General features: G+C 45.1%; 1 protein-coding gene across 1 annotated transcript in view; it reads right to left on the minus strand.

The window, feature by feature from the left end:
- Positions 1–7747, minus strand: part of SLC7A1 (solute carrier family 7 member 1) — a 61227-nt gene extending 53480 nt beyond the window's left edge. The window contains exon 1 of the mRNA XM_042867321.1: positions 7655–7747. The gene's annotated coding sequence lies outside the window, so the exon portion shown is untranslated. The remainder of the gene's footprint in view (positions 1–7654) is intronic.
- Positions 7748–8201: the final 454 nt, after the last annotated feature.

Genomic DNA, 8201 nt, shown 5'->3' on the forward strand with positions numbered 1-8201 from the left:
GATATGATTTTTTTTGTTTTGTTTTCTTTTGTAAAGGATAGTAAAGCCAAGCAAAGTGCATCTCTAAGTTCAGCTTCAGTGACAAAACATTCCCTCAGTGAGGTTCAGCCCCAAGGTTCTAAATATTGGTTGAACTCAACCTCAGATAGATCTGTCCACCTTCAGGATCTCAAATAATTCTTGTGTTACAGGTGAAAGAGAGAGATTTTGGATTTTGTTTCTCTGTATCTCAACTCCTAAATCACTTTCAGCCCAGAATTATGCATAGGAACAACTTTACATTGGCCAAAACTGTGTTTTAGAATGAACTAAATTATTTTAGCTACAGAAAGTGCTTCCAGCCCTGGTTTGCCTCCTCATCTATACTGGTACTGTGACAAGTTTCAACTGAATGTGAAGAAAAAAAACAGTTTAAATCAGTTGTTCCCAGATCACACAAACAGGCTGCAGGTAGAACTTTGCGTTAGGAAACTGGAAAACTGTACAAAATGCATTTTGTGCTTTACAATATGCACTGCTGTTTAGAGCATGTCTGTGTGAAGGTGGAAAGTGTTGGCAGTTCCTCGCATTCCTGGACCGAATGACTAATGATGGATTTTATTTTCTTGTGGTTGGGATGAATGGAAGCCCGTGACAGGTTCAGTTTCTTAGACTTCTGTTTTCCTTTCTTGTGCCTTGGTTACTCTAACTCCCTTTAGCATGCTTTGACAAACTGTCGCACTCTGCTCACATCTACCCAACATATTGCAAAAATATTCCCCTTCCTAGCTTGGTGCACACCACAAGTTTCTCTCTTCACCATCCTTCATTAGCTCTCTTCACATCTGCTGCTCCATACTGCACAAGGCTTTTCAGGCATCCATAACCTATTCAGCATTTAAAATCCATTTCCACCTCCAATTCCCCATGGTGCCACTCTCGGTTACCAACGTGGGAAATTCACCAACTAGCATATCCAATTTTCCTTTTTTAGCATGAAAGAGGTCACCAGAGTCACTTTCTCTTTCCTATTTTAAGCCTGTCCTTTGTAGTCATTATTGAGATAACTGGAGAAGGGAGGCTGTAAGTGTACTGAGTTCACCATCTTCTCTAACAGATACTGTCTGCTTGTTTACTTACCATCCCCATCTGTCTCAAGCTATTTGTTGTCTCTAATGATACAGCTATGCTATTAAAAAAAGGGTATGGGCATAAATGCAGGAACTGAACCGTGGGCATTTTCACACCACTCACTTATTAGTTCACTTCTTGGCTCTGTTTTGGGTCCCTCCATCCACACTCCACAGAGAGGGATAGTCCAAGATGTGGGTGGACATGAGCCAGACAGAGTCAGCTAGCCTCAGGCCCAAAGACTCTCTCCATTTCTTATGGTATAGATACAGCTTCAGGCATCTTGGAGGAGACAGCTGCTGTGTACAGAACCCAAAACAACCACATCTTCAGTTGTCAGCAAGTCTTCAGGCGCTATACTAATAAAAATAATAAGCACAATTCCAGCTAGGTTTCATGCTACTTCATTTCCTTCCAGTCAAACTAATAGAATTGCCATAATAAACTCCAAGGCATTCACCTTCTGCTATCTCCCAGCTTTGACCTAAGAAAGTTAATACACTCAGTTAAGAAGTTTTTTGTTGGGTTTTATTTTTTTGGTGCTAAATGCATTAAAAGAAAAAACAAATCAAAACTGGTCCCAAGGTGGATCTCATAGGAACTCCATTAGTATCTTCCAGGTTGGTAGTCCTCTTCCAACACTGTTAATGCCATCTTTGTCTCGTTAGTCCCTTGCTGCTTTTTACCTTCCATACCACTTAATTCATGTACTAACCCTTTCTTCAGTCCAACCAGTTTCCAAGACAGCACTATATCACTTAACTGAAGTCAAAGGAGATTAGAAAAGCTGCATTTTTCTTGTCTATAAAGTTATTTCCTTTAATCAAATACACCACATGGTCTCCTTTTGAAATCTTATTTGCCTCTACATTCCAGTTTTCATTTAAAACCACATCTTTGTACAGTTTTTCATTCATCTGTGTCTTAATATCTTCTCTACTGCTAATATCTGAATCCCATCCCATCTCCCACCCCCTGCTACTCATTTGGTTGTGTTGTGCAACCTCTAATTTAAAAAATCTTTAACAGAAATCTTCATTTCCAGATTTTCTGTTACATGCTCAGATCTTTTCACAGTTCTGGGATGGAGACAATCTGTATTTCAGCTGGTGTACATCAGAATCAGTGGGTTGTCTTCTAACAGTTTCATCACAAATTGTGTGCATTCCTGCTCCTAACAACAATACTGGTTTGCCCTTCTCAATACCCTTGCTGGAAACTTTGGCAATTTAAGACAAAATCTAAAGAAGCACTCGACAGCCTAGCAAGCAATTTTGTTTAAGGCCTCTAAATTCAATGAGAGCAGTGGTCCAAGTGCTGCTTCCAAGTGGAGGCTGATTAGCTCAGATGCCATCTGATGATATGGTCCCACCTTCCTATGAGTACTCAAGACCTAGTTATACCAGGTGCAATCAGAGAACAACCAGAACAAGTATGAACAAGTGAATTCAGAGCACATTAATTTGAGAAGGGCCGAAGGTTAAGTTATATTCAAGAAGCCCAGAATACACCATGTGGAAGATTCCTACCAGTTTGGGTTTTGTAGTTATTAATGGCCCCTACCAGTACTTTAAAGAGATCATCCAAGACGTTCTCAGAAAGGTCTCCATCATTAAGATCATCCTAATCTCAGAAGGTGTATCGCTTAATACACTGTTCCAAAACAAGTCAAGAACAAGATGGTCATCATCTCACTGGGAAGAGCAGACCCATGTTATCCCACAGACCGTGCCCAGGCATTGCTGGCTGTTGTCTTGCACAAACAGTCCTTGGATCAGGAACTATTAAACATGATCTTGGGCTTAACCATGTTTTATGTACAAAAGTCAGGGAGGGAGACACTTTGTTACAGACCTAGAAGCACACAAGACAGAGTTTGGAACAGATCTCTTCAGAATTTCTTTGGGTGTAGCTGAAGCACTGTACAGGTTGTGGTAGATTCAAATCTTGGGAATGTTGCTTTCATTTACTAGACAAAGGACTTAAAGCATCTTCCTCAGCACTGTGGGTTTTGTTCCCAGAGCCGAATTAACATCCTGCCATAACAGCCTTGCATACCCTGTTGGATCTCCTCGCCCTTGATCTAAATGTGATCCAAATACTGTGTTTGATCTCAGCCTCCCACTCTGTACAAAGCAGCCCTATTTCCTCCTTTTTTATTTGGTTTTTATTTATACAGTTACCAAAGCTTCCAGCATTATCTTTACAGATCTTTTCAAGGCCTAACGCAGCTTGACTTTTGGCACTTGCTGCTGAATTCTTACGTTTTCTGACCCTAAAGATTCAGTTGCCTAGACCGACTGACCCCTTTATCCGTTCCCATACACTGTTTACACCTAGCATCCTTCCGGAGCCAGTCTTTCATCCAGGTAACTCAGGAGAACTTCCTCATTAGTTTTCTTTCCCTTGTTTAGCATGTAAATTCCAGAAAGATTTTCTGCCACTGATGCGTGTCCTCATGGTCCTCTGTGTTTAACTCCTATCAAAAGCCCAATACACCATTACTTACTGTAACTGGGTCTTACATTAAATGTTAACTAAGAAAAAAATGACACCCAAGATAGCTGCCCTTTTACTTGTGGGGATAAGCCAGTGTGGTACTACATCCCTTTACTCTTGAGTTTGCTACTGGAACAGTAAACTCTTGTGTATTGACAGTCATATTCATTCCCGATATTAAAGGTACGTTAGAGGACTAGATCTTTATAACAAAAGGCTTCTAACACCATCCCATTTTTCTGTTCTACCATCCTTTCCCAGATGATTTTGACTCAACTTCTTGCTTTATCTCAGTTTTCTTTTTTATCTGTCCCAAGGACAGGATAAGCGTGAAAGGTAGGGAATGATACACTTTTAGGGAATGGCTAAATAGGATCAAGCTGTTGAGCTTCAGCAAGAGATGACTGGAAGAAGATAGAATCACAAAGTTAAGGTTGGAAAGGACCTTGAAGCTCATCCAGACGAACTGTCAGCCCATGCCCACCGTGCCCACTGACCACATCCCTCAGTGCCACATCCACACGGCTCCTGAACACCTCCAGGGACGGTGGCTGCACCGCCTCCCTGATTTCCTCCGTTAAACAAGGTTGCACCTGTAGCTTCACAGTGATTTCTGAGTCCACTCCGCCGTTCATCATAACCCATCATAACCCCGATGGAGCTCAGGAGAAGTGGCGAGGCAACCAAAGCTCCATCGGTCGCTCCAAAAGTAATGCCTCCCGGTTATTCCCACCGAAACGACCCCAGCTGCAAAGAGCGCAAGCACGCTGCTTCATAGAGCCAGTTCTGCAACAGATGCACTCACAGAGACGTGAATTATGAGAGGGAAAAGCGGATCTCACGAGCGGACAGAGAGTTTGCTCGTTGCCCACAGCGAGAACTAGGAGCAGTCGTATGACGCTAAGGATCAAAAGTTTAAAAACAAACAGAAAAAAGAAGCCGGGATTTGCGCAGCCCGGCGGAGGCCCAGCACGGCAGGCCCCCGGGAGCCCCGCGGCGCAGCCGCCGTCCTGCGGCGCCCCCGTGCGGCCCAGCGCGTCCCGGCCCGCTGCTCCGGGCCTCCCGCGGCTCTGCACTGGAACGGCCCCCGAGGGGCGGCAGGGTGCTTCGGTGGGAGCCTCAAGCTGTGTTTTTAATGCCGCGTTACAACCTGTGTATCTGGAGGTCTTCATTTCTTGCCACGTTCCCCAGCCAAGATGGAATTTCCCACTGGGCTGATGGAGAAACCTATTAAATTTCTAACAAAACCCCTACAAAATCCCGCTTATGAAGATAAAGAGAAGAGAAAACCCCAAACCCTGCAACCGCTGGGGACTTGCTTTCTTTAGAGGTGGTGGTTTTGTCTTTCAACCAGAAACTATGTCACGTGCGTGAAGCAATATGTACAGCAATACGAATATATAAGGGAAAAACCATTGCCACCCAAAACCTGAACCCTGGTGAAACCAGGTGTTATGGTTGCCTTAAAAACATGTAAACAATTTAGAAAGTGCTAGTGGGGCTAATGTTGTCTCCCTAGTGTTGGCCATGTCAGCTTCTGAGCAGAAAGACTGCCGACCCACAGGAAGGGACCCCCTGCAATGAACAGGGACACCTAGGGTTCCATCACATTGCTCTCCTCATCCAGCCTGACCTTGAGTGTCTCCAGGGATGGGGCACCCACCATTCTCTGGGCAACCTGTGCCAGTGCCTCACCACCCTTATGATGAAAAAAATTTAAATCTCCTTTCTTTTAGTTTAACCTTTTCTCTGCAGCCTCAGACACTCTGGGCATTCTTAGTCATTTACTTTCCACTTCTAAGTTTGTGCACAGGTCTTGGATGCAGTCCTCTGACACGTCATGGTAGTTGTCTGTTAATGTTTTTTTCCAGAAGTTACTGTGTTCAGTCTCCCCAACCTTTCCTTCCCATTCTCAGTGTTTAATATGTTCCTCCAGAGCACATTATCATCCTGGTGTCTCTCTATAAACATTTGCCTTTCTGACAGCAGAGGCTGTCATAACACCTCTCTGGTATCAGCCCTTTACTCTGGGACCCTTGCTGTCTCTGAAGTGCAGACTTAGTACTCACTCTCCAGCTTTCCCCCACTGCTTTTCCTTTCTTGTGTTCTGGCAGAAGGAAATTCAGGCCAAAGATACATAGTCACATCATCCAGTGTTTTAATCTCAAATAAGCCTGATTCTACCACCCTTTGAAAGGCAAAGCTGCGTTATGTGAAAACAGAGCTCTGTCATCACAGGCTGCAGAGAAAACCTGTCCCTCTGGCTGTCACTGCCTGGCCCACAGCCTTGACCTGAAGCATGGCTCAGAGTCTACAAAGACATCGCTGTCCCCAAGCAGGCGCTGGCCTTATGACCTTCCCTCACTGCAGAGCCCCCTGTTCCTGCCTGATGACATGATGAGACTGGTGGCATTGCAAGGACACGCTGCTCTGGCACAGCTAGCAGGGAGAGCAGGCAGGCCCCAGAGATGGGCTGGGAGGTTCAGCAGCCATGGGCCTGGAGTGCCTTGTCATGGAAATCAGAACAAGTCTGCAGCGTTGTGCAGGCATTAACAGTCACAGAGTGCTGGCTTTTGCCCTTCAAGGGAGACAGGCTTGCCAGGAGCACTGGAGCTATTAATTGAGTCACAGAGCAGTCATCATTTGTGCATTTAAAGAGTAGAAAGCTAAGTGTGTTCTGCAGTCTCTCCCGGCAAAGGACACTGACAGGATACGCTCCTCACAAAGCCCAGGGCTGTGCGACACTTCTCTGCAAGCACAGCTCTTTTTGGCTGGCTCTTGCCAGGCTCCCTTAAAGAGATAGCTCCTAGTTCTTTTTCTTTTTTTTCCCAAGTCAAATATAATGAGAAGTAATAATGGAGAAAATGATAACACATAGCTTCCAGCATAATTAAACAACCTCACTGATTAAAAATGTTTTCTCAATTTCTGAGTTGTATGCATTGGCCCTTTTGCTGAAGCATCTCCTCTGGATAAATCCATCCTCAGGCTCTGCCTACAGCTACCCTGCAAACCTGCTTTTGCCCTTACAGCTGCATCACAAAGAACTTAAGTGACTTCTTCAGTTTCTTCACGTGAATAGGATTTGCATCCCATTTTTTTCAGGCATCCCTGTATCGTGAACCTCCCAGGTACTGCCTGAGGAAGACAAAGGCACATGTTTTCCAGTAGATCTTTCTGTCTAGTAGGACAAGCATATTGCAGCTGTCTTCCATTAGCTTTGCTTTGTTTAAAGCAGAGCACTCCAGCTGGTGCCGAATGACTTGCTTTGTTGGTTCTTCCCTTTCTGCAGTGCCTTCCCAGGTCACAGAAATAGGAAAAAAATGGAGCATGAAGGAGCCTTGTGTCAAGCTCTTACCCTAAATGCAGCTTCAGCTTTACCAGTGTTATACCTGACAGCTGTTTGCTAGAAATGTTCTTTCAAAGACCCTGCAAGGATAATCGGCATCGCTCCCCCCATAAGTGAAACAAAAGATGGTTGGCCTGGTAAAACATCTGGTCTGCTGAATGCTGAACGCAGAGTCAGTGTGGCTGGAGAGCGTATCTCCCAAAGAGAGCACTGAATGGGAGCAAACACGCTGCTTTGAGTGGCCCTACCAGAGACCTGATCAAGCCAGAGCATCAAGTGCAGAAAAAAATCTGGCATCAGGTACACCCTAAAGAAGACATTCTTGCATGCGGTGAAAGTCCTCCCATCCAACATGCTTATTGGAAACCCTAGACTCTCCATCAGCAGAGATTTTTATACGTTTTTCCGACAGTCATTGCTGCCACAGATAACGTAGTGCTTCTGCCCCTTCTCCTCCCTAGCCTTGCTCTCGCAGGCCCTGCTGGAGGGCAGGGAACCTTCCTGTCCCAATGCACAAGTTGGGCTTTTCCAGGTCTGCCCAAGATCTCTCAGAGCTTTCCAATCACTCAGTTCTGATTTCTCACTCGATTCATTCTCCCCTCTCTTCAGTACCAACCCCTTTTGCTGAAATCCACGGTTTCTCGAATAGCAGTACATACATGTTCCTGAGCGTAACAAATTCAGTTCAGTACTCACCCCAGCTTGTATTTCACACCCTGCCTTGGTAAGGATTAGCTCATGTAGTCTCTGAGCTTTGCTGCATGTCCTGTTGTATCGATAGCTCCTCTTTCCACGCTAATAAAACCATTCCTGCCACCACACCGCTTTGGGCATCTGCATCCAATTTAAAATAAAGAATACCCAGCTCAGGTTTGATCTGATCACCCACGTGTGGTCAGGAGCTGTTGGCAACCTCTGGCAGTGCTGCAAAGTGATGCAGCCTCTGCAGATTTTTCATCTTCTTCCGAGCGCCGAGCGTTGTCTCTGTCTGCCCTGCTTACACAGGCGCTCTTTCTTATCCTAGAATGGCTTTCCTTTTTCACTGAGGGTATTTTCCAGTTTCTTTCACACGTGTGGCAGCACGTGCTGCTCAGTAACGTCACAGAGCTGAGGCAGCTGGCAGACTCTGCTCCCTTCAGCATTAGCTATCATTAGCTCTTTAGCACTGAGTAACAGGACGCTCTGCTCAGCACAGCACTGTGCTCTCAGTAGTTCAGAAGGAGCTTCCAAAACACTGTTCTTG

Source organism: Lagopus leucura, unplaced genomic scaffold (assembly GCF_019238085.1).
Source record: "Lagopus leucura isolate 7727_CA_CO unplaced genomic scaffold, USGS_WTPT01 Super-Scaffold_100001, whole genome shotgun sequence".
Classification (NCBI taxonomy): Eukaryota; Metazoa; Chordata; class Aves; order Galliformes; family Phasianidae; genus Lagopus; species Lagopus leucura.